This window comes from Giraffa tippelskirchi, chromosome 1 (genome assembly GCF_054371585.1).
Source record: "Giraffa tippelskirchi isolate mGirTip1 chromosome 1, T2T-mGirTip1v1.2.pri, whole genome shotgun sequence".
In the NCBI taxonomy this organism is placed as follows: Eukaryota; Metazoa; Chordata; class Mammalia; order Artiodactyla; family Giraffidae; genus Giraffa; species Giraffa tippelskirchi.
In genome coordinates this window covers 195,227,093-195,247,557 of record NC_137275.1, presented here as the reverse complement: position 1 = coordinate 195,247,557, position 20,465 = coordinate 195,227,093, and the positions used below count along the sequence as shown (strand labels likewise).

The window sequence follows — 20,465 nt, the reverse complement described above, 5'->3', positions numbered from 1 at the left end:
TTGCTTGTTCACCCTAACAGAGAATCCCAGACTTTTTCCAAAGTACCAGTACCGACTGACACTACTGCCAGCACTGTGAGAGTTCCATTTGTTTCCATTTTTGCCAACTTAGCATTGTCAGTTGTTAAAATGTTAGCCATTCTGATGAGTATGTAGTGTATCTCATTTAGACTAATGATGCCTAGTATCTTTCATATGTTTATTGATCATTTGGGTAGACTCATGAGTGTCTGGTTTAAAGCTTTTGTCTTTAAAAATTTGGCTTGTCTGTCTTTTTCTCATTGATTTGAAAGAACTTTTTTTAATATTCTGAATATGAGTTTTTTTGTTGCATATATGCTTTGCAAATATATTTTCCTACTCTGTGGCTTACCTTTTCACTTATGTACTATACCTTTAAACAACATACTTGTTCCTATATACAGTTTCATTCACAATGTAGAATTTTTTGACTTACATTTCTAATTGATTATTGTTAATCTGCATAAAAGATGTTAATTTATAACATTTATTTTGTAATTAGCTCCTTTATCAAATTAATTCTGTGTTTTATTCAATAATGTCATATAAAAGGAAGAAAGATATTTATCTTCTTTTTCATATTTTGTTTATTTTGCTTTTGGGCATTAGCTAAATGTTTCTAAACATTATTGAGAAGTAGTGGTCATAATGTACATTCCTATCTTGGTCCTGATTTTAATGGAAATGCCTTTAGTAATTCACTGTTTAGCATATAATTTGCTGTGGTCTTTTCCATTTTATATTGTATGTAGTTAAGGCCGCAGAATGATGTAGAAAGTAAAGTGCTAATTACAATTGGTAGAAGGGTCCAGTATTGTACTAGAGCCAAATATTTGAGTCCTCTGTTTCCATTGAGAAGGAAATGGCAACCCGCTCCATTATTCTTGCCTGGAAAATCCCATGGACAGGGGAGCCTGGCAGGCAACAGTATATGGGGTCGAAGAGTCGGACAAGACTGAGCTACTAAGCACAGCTATTTCCATTAAAATAAACTTCCTTTAAGGTAGTGTCTCTGAAGAGTTTTTAATCATTTTGACCTATCACATTTCAGCCTCAGTTTTTTCCATGTATATTTGGAAAGCAATGTTTACATTTTAAGTACGTTATGTATTTTTATGTATGTTTACCTTTTTATGTATGAGTCTGGTGTTTTCTATTCTATTTTCATTTAAAATATATTGGTTGAAAATGAAGCCGCACAGTTGTGTCCGACTCTTTGTGACCCCATGGACTGTAGCCTACCAGGCTTCTCCGTCCATGGGATTTTCCAGGCAAGAGTACTGGAGTGGGTTGCCATTTCCTTCTCCATGGGATCTTCCCGAGCCAGGGATTGAATCTGGGTCTCCTGCACTGCAGGCAGATGCTTTACTCTCTGAGCTACCAGGAAGCCAGACCTACTTAATTGGTTTTGTGAACCATTAATAGCTTGCGATTCATTGTTGGAAACATTTTTTCCTAAGTTAATATGTGTCTCTTTCCTAGCCCTTGGGCTAAGAAAAGATCCAATGGGTAATAATTCAGTGAAACACAGGGAATAGTTGAAGACACATTTGTTAATACTTCATAATACTATCCTGTTGCACTATTTAAAAATTGGGAACGTTCAGAGGTTTTTAAAAATGACTTAGGTGAAATTCTTAGCTTTAATCACACTTGATGGCTCAGTTTCTTGAGTGAGTTGAAACATTGTTACTGAACTGATGACTATTTATTTACAAATTACAATTTTTCGTATGTTGTTGTGAAAACAGTTTCTGATTAAGTAATAAAAAGGTCAGTAAGAGCTGTATTAGTCAACTATTGATGTGAGAATATGGCATAAAAATGACTCCAGAATCTCAATGGTATACAGCAACAAACATTAATTTCTTCACCCACAGATCTGCAAGTTAGTTGGAACAGTTCTACTTTAGGCTCAGAGTTGGGTTCAAGTCTGTTACTTGTTTTTGAGATCACAGAGCAGCTGTAAAGCACATGCTTTCCTCATGGAAGATGGCAGAAGTACAAGACAGGAAGCAAACTTATAGGAAGTCATTAAAGGCCTCTGCTCTGAAATGGCACACTGTCATTTTGTTGACATTCTGTTGGCCAAAACAAGTCACATGTCTGGGCCTGCCATCAATGGGATGAAGAAGTACACTGTGGGGTTGGTTGACAAGGATGAGGAGGAAAGAAAGAACTCAGAGCCAGTAATTCACCCTCCTACATTAGGCAGCAGTTTCAGAATCACGTTTATTCTGTTCACTTATATCTGTAGTCAGAACGGTCACTGCTCAAAATAAGAAATAAATTGGCCTTTTATTTCATTACGAGAAAATTTAATTCCTTGATAAAGTGTTTTTCTTGAAAAAAGGATTACGTTTGCATTGTATAAGCAATTGTTTTCCAGTATATTTGTTGAACATTTTAAAAAGAAGTTTTAAATCTTTATGGAAGGTAGCCAAGGAAATGTGTCCTTTGGATAGTTGTTATATTGCATTTTTTTAGCTTCAGTGCATGCTATATTTCTAGTAAGAAATAGCCAACCATGGACGAAATAAAAAAAAATTGGTGACTCTCATATAGGAAGCGGAGAAGGCGATGGCACCCCACTCCAGTCCTCTTGCCTGGAAAATCCCATGGACGGAGGAGCCTGGTAGGCTGCAGTCCATGGGGTCGCAAAGAGTCGGACATGACTGAGCGACTTCGCTTTCACTTTTCACTTTCATGCATTGGAGAAGGAAATGGCAACCCACTCCAATGTTCTTGCCTGGAGAATCCCAGGGACGGGGGAGCCTGGTGGGCTGCCGTCCATGGGGTCGCACAGAGTTGGACACGACTGAAGCGACTTAGCAGCAGTATATAGGAAGAAAAGGTCTCTTTCCTAATTCCCTTTATGATGAAGTTCTTAACTTTAACTATATCATATCTTTCTCTGTGGGGCCACACATTTATTTAATCAATAGAAGCTCTAACAATTGTTATCTCCTACTTTGATTCCTGTCCTGAATTCAGTTGTATAAAGATTTCTCAGTGTAATTAAAAATGTGCAAGTCAATAAGTGAAGCTGAATGATGGGAAAAGCCAGTATAAAGTCAATTCTGTTATGCCTTCAATGCTCTCTATTGGAGTTGGCAGAACCATGGCCCATGGGCCAAATGTGGCCAACTGTGTATTTTTGTGGGTGAAGTTTTACTGAAACACAGCCATTCAAATTCACTTAAATGTTGCCTGTGACTACTTTTGTGAGCCATTGGCAGGGCTGGCTACTTGTGACAAAGACCATATGGCCCACACAGAGGCTAAGATATTTGCTATCTGGTCCTGTACAGAAAAATCTGACAGCTCCTGCTCTATATAGTTATCATAGTTAAAAGAACAGTTTTTAAAATGTAAATATTACAAAATATAAATGCTTTTGATTTCTTAAAAAACAAAGTTCCTATGTTTCATCCTTGTATCCACTGAAGGCCTGGTATTTTTGAGGAATATCTGACAACCATCTTTTAGGACAGATGAGTAGCAATGAACATGGATGAAGTCATGCTTGGTAACAAACAACCCCCAACCCTCAGAGCCTTAACGTAGTAGGTTCAGTTCTAACTGCTGCTGAGTACTCATTGCAGGCTTCAGACTGTTGGAGAAGCCATTATCTGGAGAGCTTCTGGTCACATTAGCCAAAGTAAAAGGAGTGTGGCTACTTGTGTCCTGGGTGTTAAAGCTTCCAACTGGAAGTGACACACATCACTTTTCTCAGGCCAAAGCGAGTCATATGGCTATATCTAAGCTCAAGGGATTGGGGAGGTACAGTCTTATCATATGGGCTTCTCAGGTGGCACTAGTGGTAAAGAACCTGCCTGCCAATGCAGGAGATGCAAGAGACATCGGTTTGATCCCCAGGATTGGAACGATCCCCTGGAAAAGGAAATGGCAGTCCACTCCAGGATTCTTGTCTGGAAAATCCCATGGACAGGGGAGCCTGGTGGGCTAAGTCCATGGGGTCACAAAGGAGTCGGACACGGCTGAATGACTCACACACACAATCCCATCATAGACCTAGGAAAGAGAGTGAAATACTTGGTAGGCAGCACCAGTGACTGCTACTGTATGTAACAGAGATCATTTCAGAGACTAGTTTCTTTGCAGTAGGAGACTGGCTACCAGCTTCTTGGGCAGCACAGGCCTAATGTCTCAGGTGGAGTTTTGCAAGGAAAAGGGGTGGGTAACAAACTCTTTTTACTTCCTTTCTCTGCTCTTCTGTTTCAGGGCTTCTTCTATGCTTTGGTTGCTACAAATTTTGCACAGAGAACATTGGATTATTAATTTCCTTTGTTGCCAGTTTTATAGCACCTTTGCATCTGTTTGCCTTCGCAAGTATTTGATGTGCTGTTATGACAGTGAAATTTAGAGTCACTTGCTGGCTTCCAACTTACCTTGAAAGTTTTGCTCTTCTTATAAAACTCTATGTTGGGCCAAGCTAAAAACATTTTAAAGTACCTGAAAAAGCAAGTCGATGAAACCCACCACCTAGTAGCTAATTTTCAAACTAGTACTGGAAATGAAGCTATTTACTTATTTTTTCACCTCAAAGTATTGTTCAGGGACAGACATAATGCATCAAAATTGCTAGAAATTGAACCCAAGTAAATTTGGTGTTTCAATTTCTTGGAACTTCTGTTTTGAAGAAGGGACTTTGTTTTCTCTTCCCAAACCTTCTAAATGGCTCCAGAAAGAACAGCCCTATGGTGTATAATGGACATATCCAGCCCAGTGTCTCAGTCTAGAAGAGGATGTCAAGAGGAACTGAGGCTACCTTGACCATTTTCTATTGAGAGTCCATGGAAGGAAGCTGTGGGAACTGAAATGCCCCTGTTTTAGGGGTTTGTGTGTCAGTTGTAGATGATTGGATTTTATTGAATCTAGTTTCTAGAAAGTTCCACGTAGCATTTATGTTCAATCTCTCCTTTTCTTGATTATGGAATTAACATTTGAGACCCAAGGGGTTAAACTGTGCCTCGTCCAGACAATTCAGAACCTGTTAGAAGAAACCGAGATTCTAACACAAGGAATCAGGAGTAAACTGGACCATGAGCCCCAGGTGGCTACAGGTTTTTGATGGGTGAGCAAGCAGTGCTGGGCACAAGGTAGGAACTCAAACTCTGAACAAGTAAGTCTCCAAGCCCAGAGGCAAGACTGAAGTTGGAATTACAGAGCCAGGAGATCACTGACAGGCAGAGATGAGATTTGGAGAAAGGAAAGTAGGTGAAAGAGAAGTTCTGCGTATTTTCTGTGGCTGGATGGGTGTTTGCAGCTAGCCTGGGTGTTGTGTGTCCTTGGCTCAAAGATGTGTCAGGTAGATTTCAAAGGCCAGAGATAGGACAGATAAAAATGGTTTTCAAAAAACTTAAGTAAAATGGATTTTATTTTGTGGATTTATACTTTAGGAGTAAGAAGCATTGATGTAATTTTTTAATATCATGCCTTCATTTTTTAAAATAAAAAAGTACACATTTAATTCATAAATGAAGATGGTTAGGTCCTTGCAAGAACTCAGTGAAGGAATTTCTCCAGGAAGAGAATCAAGAAAATAGGAATTGGGGGTCTGACACTGACCCCATTTCTGATGACTGATCTCTAGTTTTTACTGACTCCTCTGTCCATGGAATTCTCCATGGACAAGAATGGCAAGAATTCTCCATGGCAAGAATACTGGAGTGGGTAGCCATTCTCTCCTCCAGGGGATCTTCCTAATGCAGAGATCGAACCCAGGTCTCCTTATTGCAGGCAAATTCTTTGCCGTCTGAGCCACCAGGGAAGCCCTTTATTGACATTGGCAGCTGGAAAACCCTGTAAGTTATTATATCTATGCATAGACCTGCTTGTATGCAGTTCTTCATTTCAACAGCTATGTCTTTAATCCCTGTGTTTATGATGCCAAAAAATTCATCACACTTTATCTGCAGTTAAAAGCTTACAGTTTGAAAGGAATTTCATACACCAATATGTGTTTCTTGAAGGAGGCATTATCCTATTTTGGTGGTCAGCAAGGGTGAGAAAGATTACATGATTTTAGTTTCCATAGAAAGTCACAGAACTGTGGCTAGGACCCTAAATGTCTACAGTTCAGTATTGTGTCCAAGACGCTAACTGCCATGATGCTCCGAAGTGGAGGAGGGCTCCTGGGTTAGCTGCCGAAGACCATGTTGCACAACCTGGGTGAGTCATGCAGCACGGGGCTCAGTTCCTGGAGCACACAGAGCTGAGTGCCTCGCTGGTTATCTCTGCTTTTCTCTTGCTGCTCTGACAGGAAGTCAGGTGGCCATTGGGAGACTGCTGTTCTGTGCTCTGAGTAGCAACAGCGAAGTTTATCTAAAGGCAGCCACAGAGAGGAAAGTAGGAGTATTCTAGCAACAGCTGTGAATGCTTCATGATGAATGCTTTGGTGACCCAGTTGGTATGTTCAGTCTTTTTGTTTTTCTCACTCTTGAGAAAAGCTGAAGATAAAATAATAGGAGATGAGATACTTTGTGTACAGGAGATGGTGATAACTTATCTAAAAATGACCCTGAGCTGTGTGACCTCAGGGTAGGGAGGGACATTTAATGCTGTATATCCAGATGGTAGCTATGGAGTCAATCTTTCTTTGGCAAGGGATACATTTAAGTTTTTAAAAAAATTTTCATGGGAGTTTAATTTGACCTGTTTCTGGTGATTCTGAGTTGTTGAATAATGAGGTGGAAAGGCAGAGGGTTTTCAGAGTACCATTAGGGACTTACTCATCCTGAGATGTGTGAGTCCCCAGGCACCACTTCCTCCTGGGTGGATGTAATTGCATTTGGGCTCACTTTTCAAGAGGTCTCTTTCCAGGGTCAAATTTATGGTGGGGGACAAAATAATCTAGCCTGATACTTTCTTGGATGTTGATGTCCCACTGGCTTGGAGGTGCGCCCTTCCCTGGGCCAGGTCTGGAAGGTTCACATGTCTGCCGTTTTGGAGCTGTGGGCAGAGAGCCTGTTTCTTCAAGACATATAAGAAGGTAACCTGGGACCCTGGAGGCCAGAGCCAAGTGAGGGAGCACTCAGTGACAAGGACTCTGTGGCTGTTTCCCAGAGGACTTTGACCTCTTGTGGAAATTGATCATAGGACAATGACTGTTGCCATGGATACTTACTGGTTTAATCTGTCCCTCTAGCCACCTGTTTGTAGAAACTGCCCTCCTCCTGTCCTGTCCCCGAGGTTCAGCTGGCCTTGCCCACCTGGACACACCCGATTGTCCTGGTGTCAGCACTGGACTGAGGTGGACCAATGGATTTCTTCTTGGTGTTTCTTGACTTTGAGCCAGAGTGAATATCTGGTCACTCTTCCTCTTAGGCTGCTAAAGCTACCAAATGAAATGCTCAGAAACTGCGGAAGCTTGTTATCCTCTCCACAGAGAAAGCAGACAATCAACAAGAAAGATACACAGGCAGGGAGAGTGGCAGCCTGCATGGCTTGAGAGGGCCTGATCCTCATCCCCTGGAAGTCCAGACACAGTCTCCTGTCTTAGACATCTATGAGGTCATCTATGATCTTTCTAGTAAGTTCCTGTGTTTGCTTAGACCAGGTTAGGCTGGTTTCTGGCCGTTGTCAACCATGGGTTTTGAGGTTGTGGTGTTTTCTCACGAGAAATGAAGAGGAGACCATAGAAAAGGTACGCTCCTGAGGTTAGGAGTGAGGTTTGAACTTTCCCTTCACTCCTACAGTGTGGTTGGGCATCCAGGAGCAGGAGATGCATTTGTTGAATAACTAACCAAACTTAACACAAGGGCCACTGGTTAGCTCAGGCCATCCAGAAACTTCCTGGCTCCATGTAGTTGAATCTGTAACTGAGGATGACTCTAATGGTGTCACCTGGCAAAAAGGGATGTGGAAGCAGAATCAAAGTGTAAAAAACACAGATGGGGAATGCTGGTTTTCCCTAAAATGTACCTCCCCTGCTTCTAGAACACCAGACTTTAAGCTGGGAAGCCGGTGGCCTAGCAAAAAGACTTCATTTTCCAGCCTCCACTGTTGATGTGTGATGTGAGCAGAATTGTTATATGGAGCCTCCTAAGAACCTTCTTGAAAAGGCAGGCAACTTGTACTCTCTGTCCGCCTGTTCTCTGTCCCCTCTCCATCCAACTCTGTGGAGTGTGGTTGTGAGAGCCAGTGCCCTAGCCCCCCTAGTGGACCATGAGGAGGAAGCCAGGCCCTGGAGATGGCAAAGTGGTGAAATGAATCCCTAAGAACACCATGAACCGAGCGCCCCAACCAGCCCTGTGTTCTCTGCCTCTGGAGCTATGTTTGAGGGATAAATGCTTTGTTATCCCCCTTTAGCCACTGTTCATCTGGGATTCTCTTACTTGAAACATTACATAATCCTAACTGACGGTAGACACTGAGCGGTAAACATTCGTCTCCTATTTCCAGAAGTGATGAGTGATCCAGGGGAATTATATGTATTGATAATAGGAGAGAAACATAAGAGTGATATTCCTCCCCAAATATGTCTCTGGATTTTAAAGAATACAAATTGAGGACAGTGGTGGGCTGGGTCATGAATAAAATGAAGCATCATCCTCTTTTCTTCTCACCCATTTCCTGCTTTTAGAAGGCAATTGGATGAACTCTTTAGAGTTTGAATAGCTTTAGAAAAAAGCTCCTGGAGATTTTATTGACTCAGTGCCCTTAACATACACAGCCATACTCAGAGCTGCTAGGCTTCATTTTTAATGACCATGACCCATTTTTAAAAAGGGAAGGCCTTTTAGAAAAATAGCTTTCCAAACTGCCTGGGCTTCCTTATAAATGAATCAATGCCGACAGTGCTCTCTCCATTAAAGCAACATACACCCCAATAAAAGAGGATGAAAACACTTTTAAGCTGTAAAATAATATACAAATCGAAGGTATTGTTATAAGGTATTCCTGTTTTCTTTATTATTTATATATTTTTATTTATTATTTGGCTGTGCCAGGCTGTGCCAAATAGCACATGAGATATTTGATCTTCACTGCAGCGTGCAGAATCTTTAGTTCTGTCATACAGGATCTTTTTAAGTTGTGACATGCAAACTCTTAGTTGCAGCCTGTGGGATCTAGTTCTCTGACCAGGGATCAGATCCAAGCCCCTTGCATTGGGAGCATGGAGCCCTAGTCACTGGACCACCAGGGAAGTCCCAATCCTATTCTCTTTAATATCTACTGTGGAATTATTTTTTCTTTCTGAGCTATAAGGTCTTTACTTAGCTTTTAAAATGTGCGTAATACCTACCTCCCAGGTTTGTTGTGGGAATTATACACTTTTTTGGGGGGTTTGATTTCTGTCATACATCAACATGAATTAACCATAGGTGTACATATGTCCCCTCACTCTTGAATCTCCCTCCCACCTCCCACCCATTCCCACACCAGTAGGTTATTAAGAGCCCCAGTTTGAGTTTCCTGAGTCATACAGCAAATTCCCATTGGCTATCTATTTACATATGTTAGTGTATGTGCATCCATGGTACTCCCTCTGTTTATCTCACCCTCTCCCTCCCCTCCCCAACCCGTGTCCATAAGTCTGTTCTCTATGTCTGCATCTCCATTGCTGCTCTGTGAACAGATTCATCTCTACTGTGGAATTATTGATAAAATCATTCAACTGGAAGAGAGGGGGTCTGATTTTTAAATGAAGGGCAATTTTCTCTCAAAGTAAGACTCTGTTCTCCCGAGAGTCCAGTTGTGTGTGACAAACTTAACAGTTTGCCAAACATATTCCCTTTATCATAATTATTTTGTTTAATCCTCTTAAGAATTGAATTTTTAATTGCATAAGAACAGAGGTGCAGAAAGCTTAAGAAATGTGCTTAAGTCCAAGTCCCAAGGCTGGGATGGCTGTGACTGCACTGGCAGTGAAGTTTGGGAGTGAGGGGTAGGTGGGATGAGGGAGGGAGGAGATCCTGCCGGTTCTCCTGGGGTGGGGAATGCGGCAGCTCACCCTCAGACAGTGGGTACATCCATCCTAACAAGCCCAACCAGAGTCATTTCAGCCTGAAATCCCTTTCCCACCTGATTTGACTGGACACACCCCTCTCCTCTGCAGGCACAGTGCATCCAGATCAACTCCTGGCATTCTGGGCACATCTGCAGAGCTTGCAGGAACAGCCTCTCCAGGCAGCTGAAGTACAGCCCCTCTTAGCAGATGGTGGTTAATAACAGGCTTTGTTCTCCAGGTCCTTCTATTTTCAGCCACGGAATACGATTTATAAAGAAAAAAATACACACACACCACCATCCCCCCCACCCCCCACCAGCCCTTATCAGATCTCTTATAATTATAGAACAAGGTGCCTGCGAACTCCCAGGGAGCTGGTTTCCATGGCAATGACAAGCCATTATATTCTAAAGGCCAAGCTAGAACTCCGCCCCCTCGTCCTCCAGTACTGTGCCTCTTGTTATTGCAGTGTTCCAAAATAAACTTGCTGCCTAATCGTAAATCCCATATAATTAGAGATGAGCTAATCGTCTCCCACTACCTCTGTGCGGCCCACTCATCATGCCTGCAGTTTCTGGAATAGGGATGCTGACGGACTGTTTGATGTCAGAACAGACCTTCCTCCCCCAGGAAATGGGTGCAGCAGAAATCCATGTATGGCTGGGGACCCAGCAGCCGGAAAGAACCTCGGAGCTCAGAGCTCTGTGAGCTGCCTCCCGGGCTTTAGTAAATGAGAGAGAGAGAGAGAGAGAGAGAGAGAGAGAGACATCATGTAGGTAGCATCCCGGCTGTCAGATTGGAGAACCTTACCAGCTCCATGAAGGAAGGGCAGAGACAGTTCATGGGAGGTGGCAGAGAACCCCACCTCTCATACTTTTTGGCCGCCTGATATGACCAGGAAGAACATGTCACCCTGTGACATTTAACAGAAAAGAAGTCTTTACCACTCTCCCTCCCAGTTCCCGCTCTGCTCCCTAGCTCCTTCGTAGACATGAGTTTGCTTTTAGCACAATTTGTATCTTGGGCTTGTGTGTTTTGTTCTGTCCAAGAGTGATCATTGTCTAGGTTTCAGCGAGTGGGGACTCGGGCATTGTTCTCAGTGAGGAACAAGAGAGGTTCTTGAGAAACTTGACTCTCCTGGGAGCACAGGATAAAAATCAACAAAGGGAACAGCATTGTTTCAGATAAGAGCTGCCAGGGAAATAAAACAGGGTTGATGTGTTAGAATGTGTTTGGGGTCTGGGGGGCTCGTGCAATATCTCAGCAGAGACCTGGGGGACTAGAGGGCCAATTGCAGCTTACCTGTTCAGAAAGCAGCATCCTCTATGTTGAGCTTAAACGCCCATCAGGTCCAGCTTGAGTTGCTGTAGGACTTGCTGGCGCTGCCTCCAGGCGATTCGTTTGCTGACTCCTGTCTGCGCCCTTCCAGATTTGCTCTCTGCCCCCGGCCATCCAGGAGTCTGCCGCTCACCTTCAGAGCCACCAACAGGTCCTCTGGTAGCTTGTGGTCCTAGCCAGTGCTCAGCATGAGACTGGGGAGTGGCAGCAGGTGGCACTTGGTCAGGCTGGGCCTCCCCTGGCTCCCTTCCTGTGGGATCTCTTGGGGTGGGATTGCCTCCATCTTCAAGACCACAGGTGCTGCCAGGTGGTCCCCTTCAGAGTTGCCCTCTCTGGGTCCGAGTCCGGGCTCTCTCATCTTGTTCCTCTAGGATCAGGGCTCCTGTTCCTCTAGGATTATGGCTCCTCAGTGTTTCTGGTCCAAGGAGACCTCACCACCCCTGTGGTTTCTTACATGTCAGCGCCCCTGCAGACCCCATAGTTGTTGAACCTTGTTTTCCACCCTGGAAGGGGCTGGCTTTTGCCTCACTGGCCCCAGCCTCCTTTCTATCATTTCTCTAATTGCTCACCCACTACCCCAAATGCTTTCCTGTTGCCCTTGCCTGTTGTTAATCCCGCTCATTCAAAGATCAGCCCAAGTCTCACTTCCTCCAGACGCCTCCTCCCACCTGCCTTCAATTCTCTAAGAATCAGCCTCCAGGAGTGTAGCAGCTACTTCCTGTTCCCTCACTGTTTCCCCTCTGTGGGTTTTTACCTCTCTAGCTAGACTTTCACCTCTGCCAAGGACAGGACTGTTTCAGGATGCCCTCCTTCACGACTCATAGACTGCCAGGTGCATCTTCCTGCTTGAGGAATTCTCCTTGGGGGCTGTGGTAGTCTGGTGCTGCTTGGGCCCTGCCTCAGCGTCTCGGGTTGTCAGCTTGTGAGTGCCAGGGCAGGGAAGCAGATTTAGCTATTTCATCTGGTATCCTGATGGGTGGAAAAGCACTACCACGGGGTTGCACTTCTTTTTCATTTCCTAAGACATGGTAGGTAGTTCCAAAGACCTCCTCTGGTTTCCTCCTGAAAATAGTAAATGAAACAAAAGCATGAAAGCTGTTTAGGGAAATACATTGCAAACCCTGTCTACACAGAAAGGAGCAATTAATAGAGTGAAGAGAAGGGGAATTGGAAATCCCAGAGTGAAAGTGTGCATGTGTACTGGGTAATAGGTACAAAGAGACAGTGAAAATAAAGAAATGCTTCTAAGAGATCATAATACTTGGTAGGAGGATCATGTAGGGCTCACATTCAATATTTTTAGACTCTTTAGAACCCCAGGAGATGTCAATGAAATCAACAGATTTATGTTGCTTCTTTGGACTGATGAAAAAAAAAAACAAACCCAAGGTTGATGTTTTGAAGTGCTGATAGAGAATAATCTGAAAAAGTAATACTCAGAGGGTTGCCCAGGATTAAAATCAGGGGAGAAGGAACAGAAGACAAAACCTCCAAATCCATTCAGATCAACAAGAAGGGTAGCTTCCCAGCAGGCTAATAAGAAGATTTAAACAAATTAAAACACAATTGTCTGTTAATTGACATTTGTGAATATCTTCGCTGCTTTATTGTGGTAAGGAGCTTTGCAGTATTCTGTCCTGTGCCCAGGTTATCTACAGCAATGTGGGGTTAATCTCTCCGGTCCCCAAGCTGGGGGTAATTGGTAATTTTGCTGAGATGGGTCAGTTCACTACAGGTTAGCTATAAAAGCAGGCTCCAGTGTGATTTTGCTCTAGGTGACATAGAGCAAAGGAGCTTGGATGATTTGTCCATCAAGACGAAAAATAGTGCTTTGGTAATATTCCCTTTTATTAAATGCAAGTACGTTATTTGGTGGTCCCTCCTAGTAGAAAATCTTGTTCAGACAAAATCCTTGGCTTTGATTCTGTATTTCCTTCTATAGGGTGAGGGGAGGAAGGCAGGACTGATTTGAGACTTTCCTAACAGGGTAGCACATGAGAGAGGAAAAGAGAACTCGCCTCCTTCAACACAGAACAGCACACAGCTCTGGTCTTCTGAGTCCCCCATGTGCCAACAGAGATGCCTGGGTGGGCAGCCTTGTCCAGAGGACACAGAAGTATCCATCAAGAGCAGAGTGCCAGCTGGCAAAGGAATGACACAGTCGAAGTGGTGATCTATAACAAAATGGTGCTTTTATGGCAAAGATGAGGTATATCTCTGGGATCCCCAATCCCTGGGTCATGGACCACTACTGATTAGGGACTGGGCCACACAGCAGGAGGTGAATGGCAGGCAAGTGAGCGAAGCTCCATCTTTATTTCCAGCCACTCCGCTTCACTTGCATCCCCACCTGAGCTCCACCTCCTGTCAGATCAGGAGCAGCATAGATCCTCATAGGAGTGCAAACCCTACTGAGCTTGAATCATCCCCAAACCATCCCTCTACCCCCAGTCAGTGTAAAAATTGTCTTCCATGAAACTGGTCCCTGTTGCCACAATGGTTGAGGACTGCTTGTGTATCTGATGGAGGGGGTTGGAGCAGCAGCAGAAGATAAAAATTGGCAGATGTCATGTGACAGGTTCAGATGCTCTAAGAACTGATAAGATATAATCTCTGGAATTTCCCAGAAGTACTTGGAGATGGAGGACATTACAAGTGGCTGAGACCTATGTTAGGAGAGAGGGAAACATGGATAACAAGTACAGTTAGGAAAGTTAGAATGGGGAGACTCCAGACAAGTGGGGCAGTTGGAGAAGCAATAATAATGGGTTTGAGTTTTGTTTGTTGATTTTGAAGTAACTTGGACATCTAAGTGAAATGTTCAGTTGTGTTCTTCAGTACAGAAAGGATGATTGCATATTTGGAGTTTTAAAATTACTTGTATGTCCTTCAGAAAGGAGATCCTTTATGTACAAGTTAGTCATTTACACATTAGTATAAATAAATTTTTGCAACTGGTTTTCTTAGGAGGGCAAAAATAAGAGCCACATATAGATACTACTGGAAAAGTGGTTATCACTGAATAGAGAAATTCAGTCACAGAGGAAGCCTGAAGAAAGTACATCTATCTTTACCATAAAGCCCTGGGCCCACTCTGCTGAGGGCAATTCTCTCTCCATCAGGGCTACCCTTAATCTTATTTCCAAGCTTATGGAAAAACAAATTCATCCAAATGTATCTCCCTTCAACTCTTTTTTACTTATTTCCTTTTTGGCTGCACTGGTTCTTTGCTGTGTGCTGGCTTCCTCTAGGCGGCGACTGGGGGCTATTCTCTAGTTGTGTTGTGTGGGCTATTCACTCTGGTGATTCCTCTTGCTGTGAAGCACAGGCTCTAGGGTGCGCAGGCTTCAGTAGTTGCCGCACATGGGCTCAGTAGTTGCGGCTTGAGAGCTCAAGCACACAGGCTTAGCAGTTGCGGTGTACAAGGTTTTTTGCTCCGCGGCATGTGGGTTTTTCCAAGGGACACCAGAGACCGAACTGATGTCCCTTGCATTGCAAGGCAGATTCTTACCACTGGACCACCAAAGAAGTCCCTCCTTTAGACTCTTATATCTTATTCTAAGAGAGAAGGGAATGGAGAAGGGAATGGCAAGCCACTCAGTACTCTTGCCTGGAGAATCCCAGGACAGAGGAGCCTGGTGGGCTACAGTCTGTGGGGTTGCAAAGAGTCGGGCATGACTGAGTGACTAACAAACACTCATCTTATCATCATTATCATTCTACCTTTGGTTTCAATATATTATTTCTTCTTTCACAGTATATTTGCTTTATTGAGATATAGATTACATATCATAAACTTTACCAATTTTAAGTGTGCAAGTTAATAATTTTTATTAAGTTTACTGATTTGTACAACTATCACCACAACCCAGTTTTAGAACATTTTGCTACCCCTGTGAGATAACTCACACCCATTTAACATTAATCCCCATTCCCATAATTACTTTTTTGTGTGTGGAAAATGAAGTTTCAAGACATGTCAAGTTCTTCAGAGAAGTGAGTAAGAACTCAAGAAGTCCTTGAGTTTTAGACTCAATCTAATTCTACCTCTTTCACTATATACTGTGAGTTTATGTAACTATTTTGAACATCAGTTACTCATCTGAAAAATATGATTAGTAGTATCTAACTTGTAGAAGTTTTCAGATGATCAGAGATAACACATATGAATAGCCTGACATATAGTAGGTGTTCAGTCAGATTATGAAATTATCTTATCATGATTACATAGATGCTTGCAAACAATAGAAATTGGTTGGGCCCAAGGAATGAACTATGGGATTCATTATTTTTCTACTTTGTAATTTAACCCGAAAAATGGGATAGGGAGGAGAAAATACAATTCATTTGTAATAGGTATTTGCTGCTTTGAAAAATTAAATGCGTTTAAAAATCTTAATTTCTTTTGATATATATTGCTCAAAAAATTTTCCTCTTAAAACTACACAGAGGTTTTCTTTCCAAATGTCTTGAGTCCCACTGACCTCATCCTAACTCTACCCTGCGTTCTACACTTTTGTCTTGCTTTCTTCTGCAAGAGCTTTGAAAAAAAAAATAAGACCCTGGCTTTAGCTCTTCAGAGCCCATTAGTGATTTTCTCTTCTGGTATGAAATTTAAGACCCATAAAATGCAATTACCATTTCCTGTGGAAGTTCCGTCTCTGTGTTCCTATTTCATATTTATTACCACATGAGTCAAGATCACAATAAGTTGCTCCATTGCTCTATGTTATTGATAGAGTGTCATCTGTCTATGTGGGGATGATTAGCTCCTGACATGAGTACCTGGAAAACTAAGCATGACCACCAGGGGGCGCCTTTCTCCCAGAGTCTAGTCCTGGGTCCTAATTTGGAAAAGGAGAGAGGACCAGGGATGAGGCTGCTTCAGCCCTGCTTCTCTTCCTCCCCAAGAGACTCCACAGGTGAGGAGCATCTTTATGCCCAAGAGCCAGTCCTCACAGTGGGACAGGTTCCCAAGTGGACAGGAGAAGCGTGGGACCTCCTTGTCACCTTTGAAAGCTGGGGTCCTGCCTGGCTGCTTCTGGGGAGGGTTTTTCTATCTGCTTCTCGAGAACCACTAGAAGGTGCTTGCTAAATATGTAGATTCTTGGATTTCCTTCTCTAAACAAAGTGAGTCAAGATCTCTGAGGACGGGGTTCAGGAGTTTTGGCTGTCTAGATGAACTTAATTGCACACCAGTTGCTGCTGCTAAGTCGCTTCAGTCGTGTCCGACTCTGTGCGACCCCGTAGACGGCAGCCCACCAGGCTCCACCGTCCCCGGGATCCTCCAGGCAAGAATATTGGAGTGGGTTAGGACCCTGAAAAAGTATTCTTAGAAAAAACTTTCAAAAACCCAGCCCTTCCCTTTCAAAACCCAAACCCAAACAGAAGTCTTCAGAGAATATGCCATCGCCCTAGGTCTCCATGTTCATCTTATCCACTCTGTGGTGTAGAATAATGCTTCCATCTCTGCCCGAGTTTGAGAGACCCTCGAAGACTACTTTGAATTTCAGAAGTGAGATTAAGAAAAATAGTGTTGAAATCATTATTAGTATTAATTAGGAGATGTGACTATTTTCTTTGAAAAAGAAATGGATTCCGTATTAAATGGTTTCCTGTGGCAGTTGTAACAAAATACCATAAACTGGGTGATTTAAACAAGAGAGACTTACTTATTCCCTCAGAATTCTGGAGGCTGGAAGTTGAAATCCGGGGGTCAGCAGGGCCAAGCTTGGCACCCAGGGCTTTCCTCACAGGCTCCATGCTTTTCTCTTAGCTTCTGAATTGCTAGCAATCCCATATGTTCCATGGTTTGCAGCTGATGCTGGGAAAGATTGAGGGCAGGGGGAGAAGGGGATGACAGAGGATGAAATGGTTGGATGGCATCATCGACTCGATTGACGTGGGTTTGGGTGGACTCTGGGAGTTGGTGATGGACAAGCAGGCCTGGCGTGCTGCAGCTCATGGGGTCACAAAGAGTCAGACAGGACTGAGCGACTGAACTGAACTGAACTGAATTTCAATCTCAGCCCCTCCATCACATGATCATCTTCTCCTGCGTGTCTATGTCCTCTTCTCATAAGAACACAGCCATATTGGATTAGGGCTCATCCTAATGACCTTACATTAATTTGATTACATCTGCAAAGACCCTGTCTTCAAATAAGGTCCCATTCACAGGTGCTGGGGGTTAGGATTTCCATCTATGCTTGGAAGTGAAAGTGTTAGTCACTCAGTCATTTCTGACTCTTTGTGACCCCATAGACTATATAGCCCACTAGGCTCCTCTCATGGAATTCTCTAGGCAAGAATACTGGAGTGGGTTGCCATTCCCTTCTCCAGGGGAATCTTCCTGACCCAGGAAGTGAACCTGGGTCTCCTGCACTGCAGGCAGACTCTTTACCATCTGAGTCACCAGGGAAGCCCCCTAAGTTTGCAGGGGCATAATTCGGCATGTAGTGTTTCCTACAAGTGACTATCATTATTTAAGTTTCCAACCCACTGAGTCATAAGGAAAAACTAAATTTAGTCCAATCCGATAATCTCTGTCCAGTCACATGGCTTAAAATGGCCTATTCATTTTCTGTAAGCATGACTAAATAAATGCTTAATCTTCCTTTTCCATTTTCCTTTCTTTCCTTTTTTTCCCTTCCTTCCTTCCCTCCCTCCCTTTCTTACCCTCTTCCTCCCTTCCTTTACCCTTCTCCATAGAATGCTATCTGCAGGTATAGGTGACCAGGGTACCTGACTTCATGGTTGTAGGGGAAGGGGCACACTCACTCTGTCCCTGGCTCCTGGCTGGTCTCGGCTGCAGAATGGCCTCTCTGTTCCATTCCAGCAATGGATCCCACTGAGGCAAGGTTGGTCTTATCTAACTTTTTGGATCTGATCTGGCACCCTCCTCTGCAACCACATAATCTTAGCCATTAGTCCCTGAAATTTAGAAATCTTCCTCATCTTAAAGACCAACTTTCAGGCTATTGTTTCATTAAAGAAACTGAGAATATCAGCTTTAAGATTCCAAGTTGATCAATAGCCCTTTTGTTTCCGATATCAACCAATCTCTTCATCTCAGAGTGGTTTAGTTTCTACCTGCAAGGGAATAAGTAATAAAAGCACACAAAACCCACATGGCATGTTATCTGTTACTGTGTAACAACACATCCCAAAACTCAGTGGCTTAAAACAAGGGTTGGAAAACTGTCCCATGGACCAAATACAGCCTGTGGGATGTTTTCATAGGGCTCACAAACTAGGAATCATTTTAAATATTTTACCTTTAAAGTGTTTAAAATACACAAAAAGATTATGCAACAGAGACTGTATATAAAGCCTGTCAAACCTAGAATATTTACTATCTGGTCCTTTATGGACAAAGTTTGCCAACTTTGGATTAAAATAATTAACATTTATTATTCCTCACAAGGGCATCCTTGATGGCTCAGAGGTAAAGAATCCATTTGCCAATGCAGGAGACACAAGTTCTATCCCTGGGTCAAGAAGATCCCCTGGAGAAGGAAATGGCAACTCACTCCAGTATTCTTGCCTGGGAAATGCTATGGATAGAAGGGGCCTGGTGGGCTACAGTCTATGAAGTTGCAAAAGAGTCAGACGTGACTTAGAGACTAACCAACAACAACAATTGGTTCTTCAGCTACTTGACAGACTCCTTCATGTCTCTGAGGTTAGCTACGGGTCAGGCAGGCAACTTGGCTGATCTTGGCTGGTCTTTCTCACTTGATTGGAGGCTGGCTGGCTGTAGGCTGATCTAAGCTGGCTTTGCTGGGATAAGTGAATTCTTGTCTACGAGCTCTCTTATCCTCTAGAAGGTTAGCCTGGCCTTGTTTTCATGGCAGCAGTAAGGTTCTGAAAAACATCAGAAATGAGCAAGTTCTCTTGAGTCCTAGAATTAGAATTGACACATTGTCACTCCTGCCACATTCTACTGGTCAGAAGTTCTGGCCCAGATCCAGCCTGGAGAAATAGACTCTATCTTGACAGATGGAGCTTAAGGTCACAAGTTAAAGGGTGTGGCTACAGAAAGTGGTGAATAATTGAACCCTGTTTTTGTAATCAGTCTACCACATATGGGTCATTGGTTTCTAAATATTCTTCTTCCAATGACAAAAAAAATTACATTTATCTATCTTCTCCAAATATTCCTTATTAACTTAGGACTCACTTGTATAGAAGCAGGTTTGATTTGATTTAGAGCACAATAGAGACTTGTGCACCTTGCTCATAGGACTTGTAGGTTCTAAAACCTTAGTATTAAGATTTTTAAAACTTTATGCTAAGGCTATCCTCTTTTACCTTCAATAATGCCTTCTCTTTCCATTCTCAGATTCCCCCACCTGAAGGAGATAGTTTAATATTGTTTAATATTGTTAGTTTTGTAGTTAACAGTAGTTACAAAATTTCCTATCCTTTCGGTCCATCCTTTCTGAAATCTGAGCTGGTTTGGAAAATCCTTGAGAGACATTCGCTGGATACCAACAACCCTTATAAAATTTCCGTGAGGCATCTCTTCTCACAAGATTTTAAAGAAAACTTCTAAATTGATGCCCAGGAGAACTATCTAGAATTTCATCCCAGTCAACCACAAGAGAAATTTACCACCAAACTTTCTTTAACTCAATTTTTAAACTCTGTGACTCATCTCTCCCTATGTTGGGAGCCCCACAATTTTTGCCCGATGTTGTTTTAAGAGGGAAACTAAAGCAAACCACAAAGAGCTGAAGCATTGACTTCTGGAGCCAGATGGAATGTCCAAACTTTTTCTGATACATGCACATTCTGCTGCCTTTAAGAAGTGGTGGGCCAGCCTGTTGGCTGTTTCCCATATCAGGGAGCTCACTACCTGGCTTTCACTAGACCAGGTTAATATAGACTCCATTTATGGCACCCAGATACCTGAAGAAATATCTAGGTCATGCTAGCCATTTTGTCTTTGGAACATGACTTCAAGACCAGCATTTTGGGGCAAAATAAAATGAAGCAAACCCAGGGACCTGCCTGAGGGAATGGTGGCCCCAACTCAGCCAGAGAAATGCTATGATCTTGAACATTCTTTCTAAATTCCAGTTGTAAAATCAGGCCCTTACTGAAGCTCTAAAAATGAGGCCTGGAA

At 42.9% G+C, this 20,465-nt stretch overlaps 1 long non-coding RNA gene across 2 annotated transcripts; it reads right to left on the bottom strand.

The window, feature by feature from the left end:
- Positions 1-9,807: 9,807 nt before the first annotated feature.
- LOC145538701 (uncharacterized) lies at positions 9,808-20,114 on the bottom strand. 2 transcript variants are annotated; one of them, XR_014077191.1, is made up of 7 exons: positions 20,062-20,114; positions 19,649-19,689; positions 18,966-19,201; positions 17,008-17,159; positions 12,090-12,397; positions 11,300-11,529; positions 10,373-11,188 (listed from the first exon to the last, which is right to left on the bottom strand). It is a non-coding gene; the product is annotated as an uncharacterized LOC145538701 (long non-coding RNA). The 2 variants fall into 2 exon arrangements; XR_014077193.1 differs by lacking the exons at positions 19,649-19,689; positions 20,062-20,114 and having other exon boundaries at positions 9,808-10,718; positions 18,966-19,142.
- Positions 20,115-20,465: the final 351 nt, after the last annotated feature.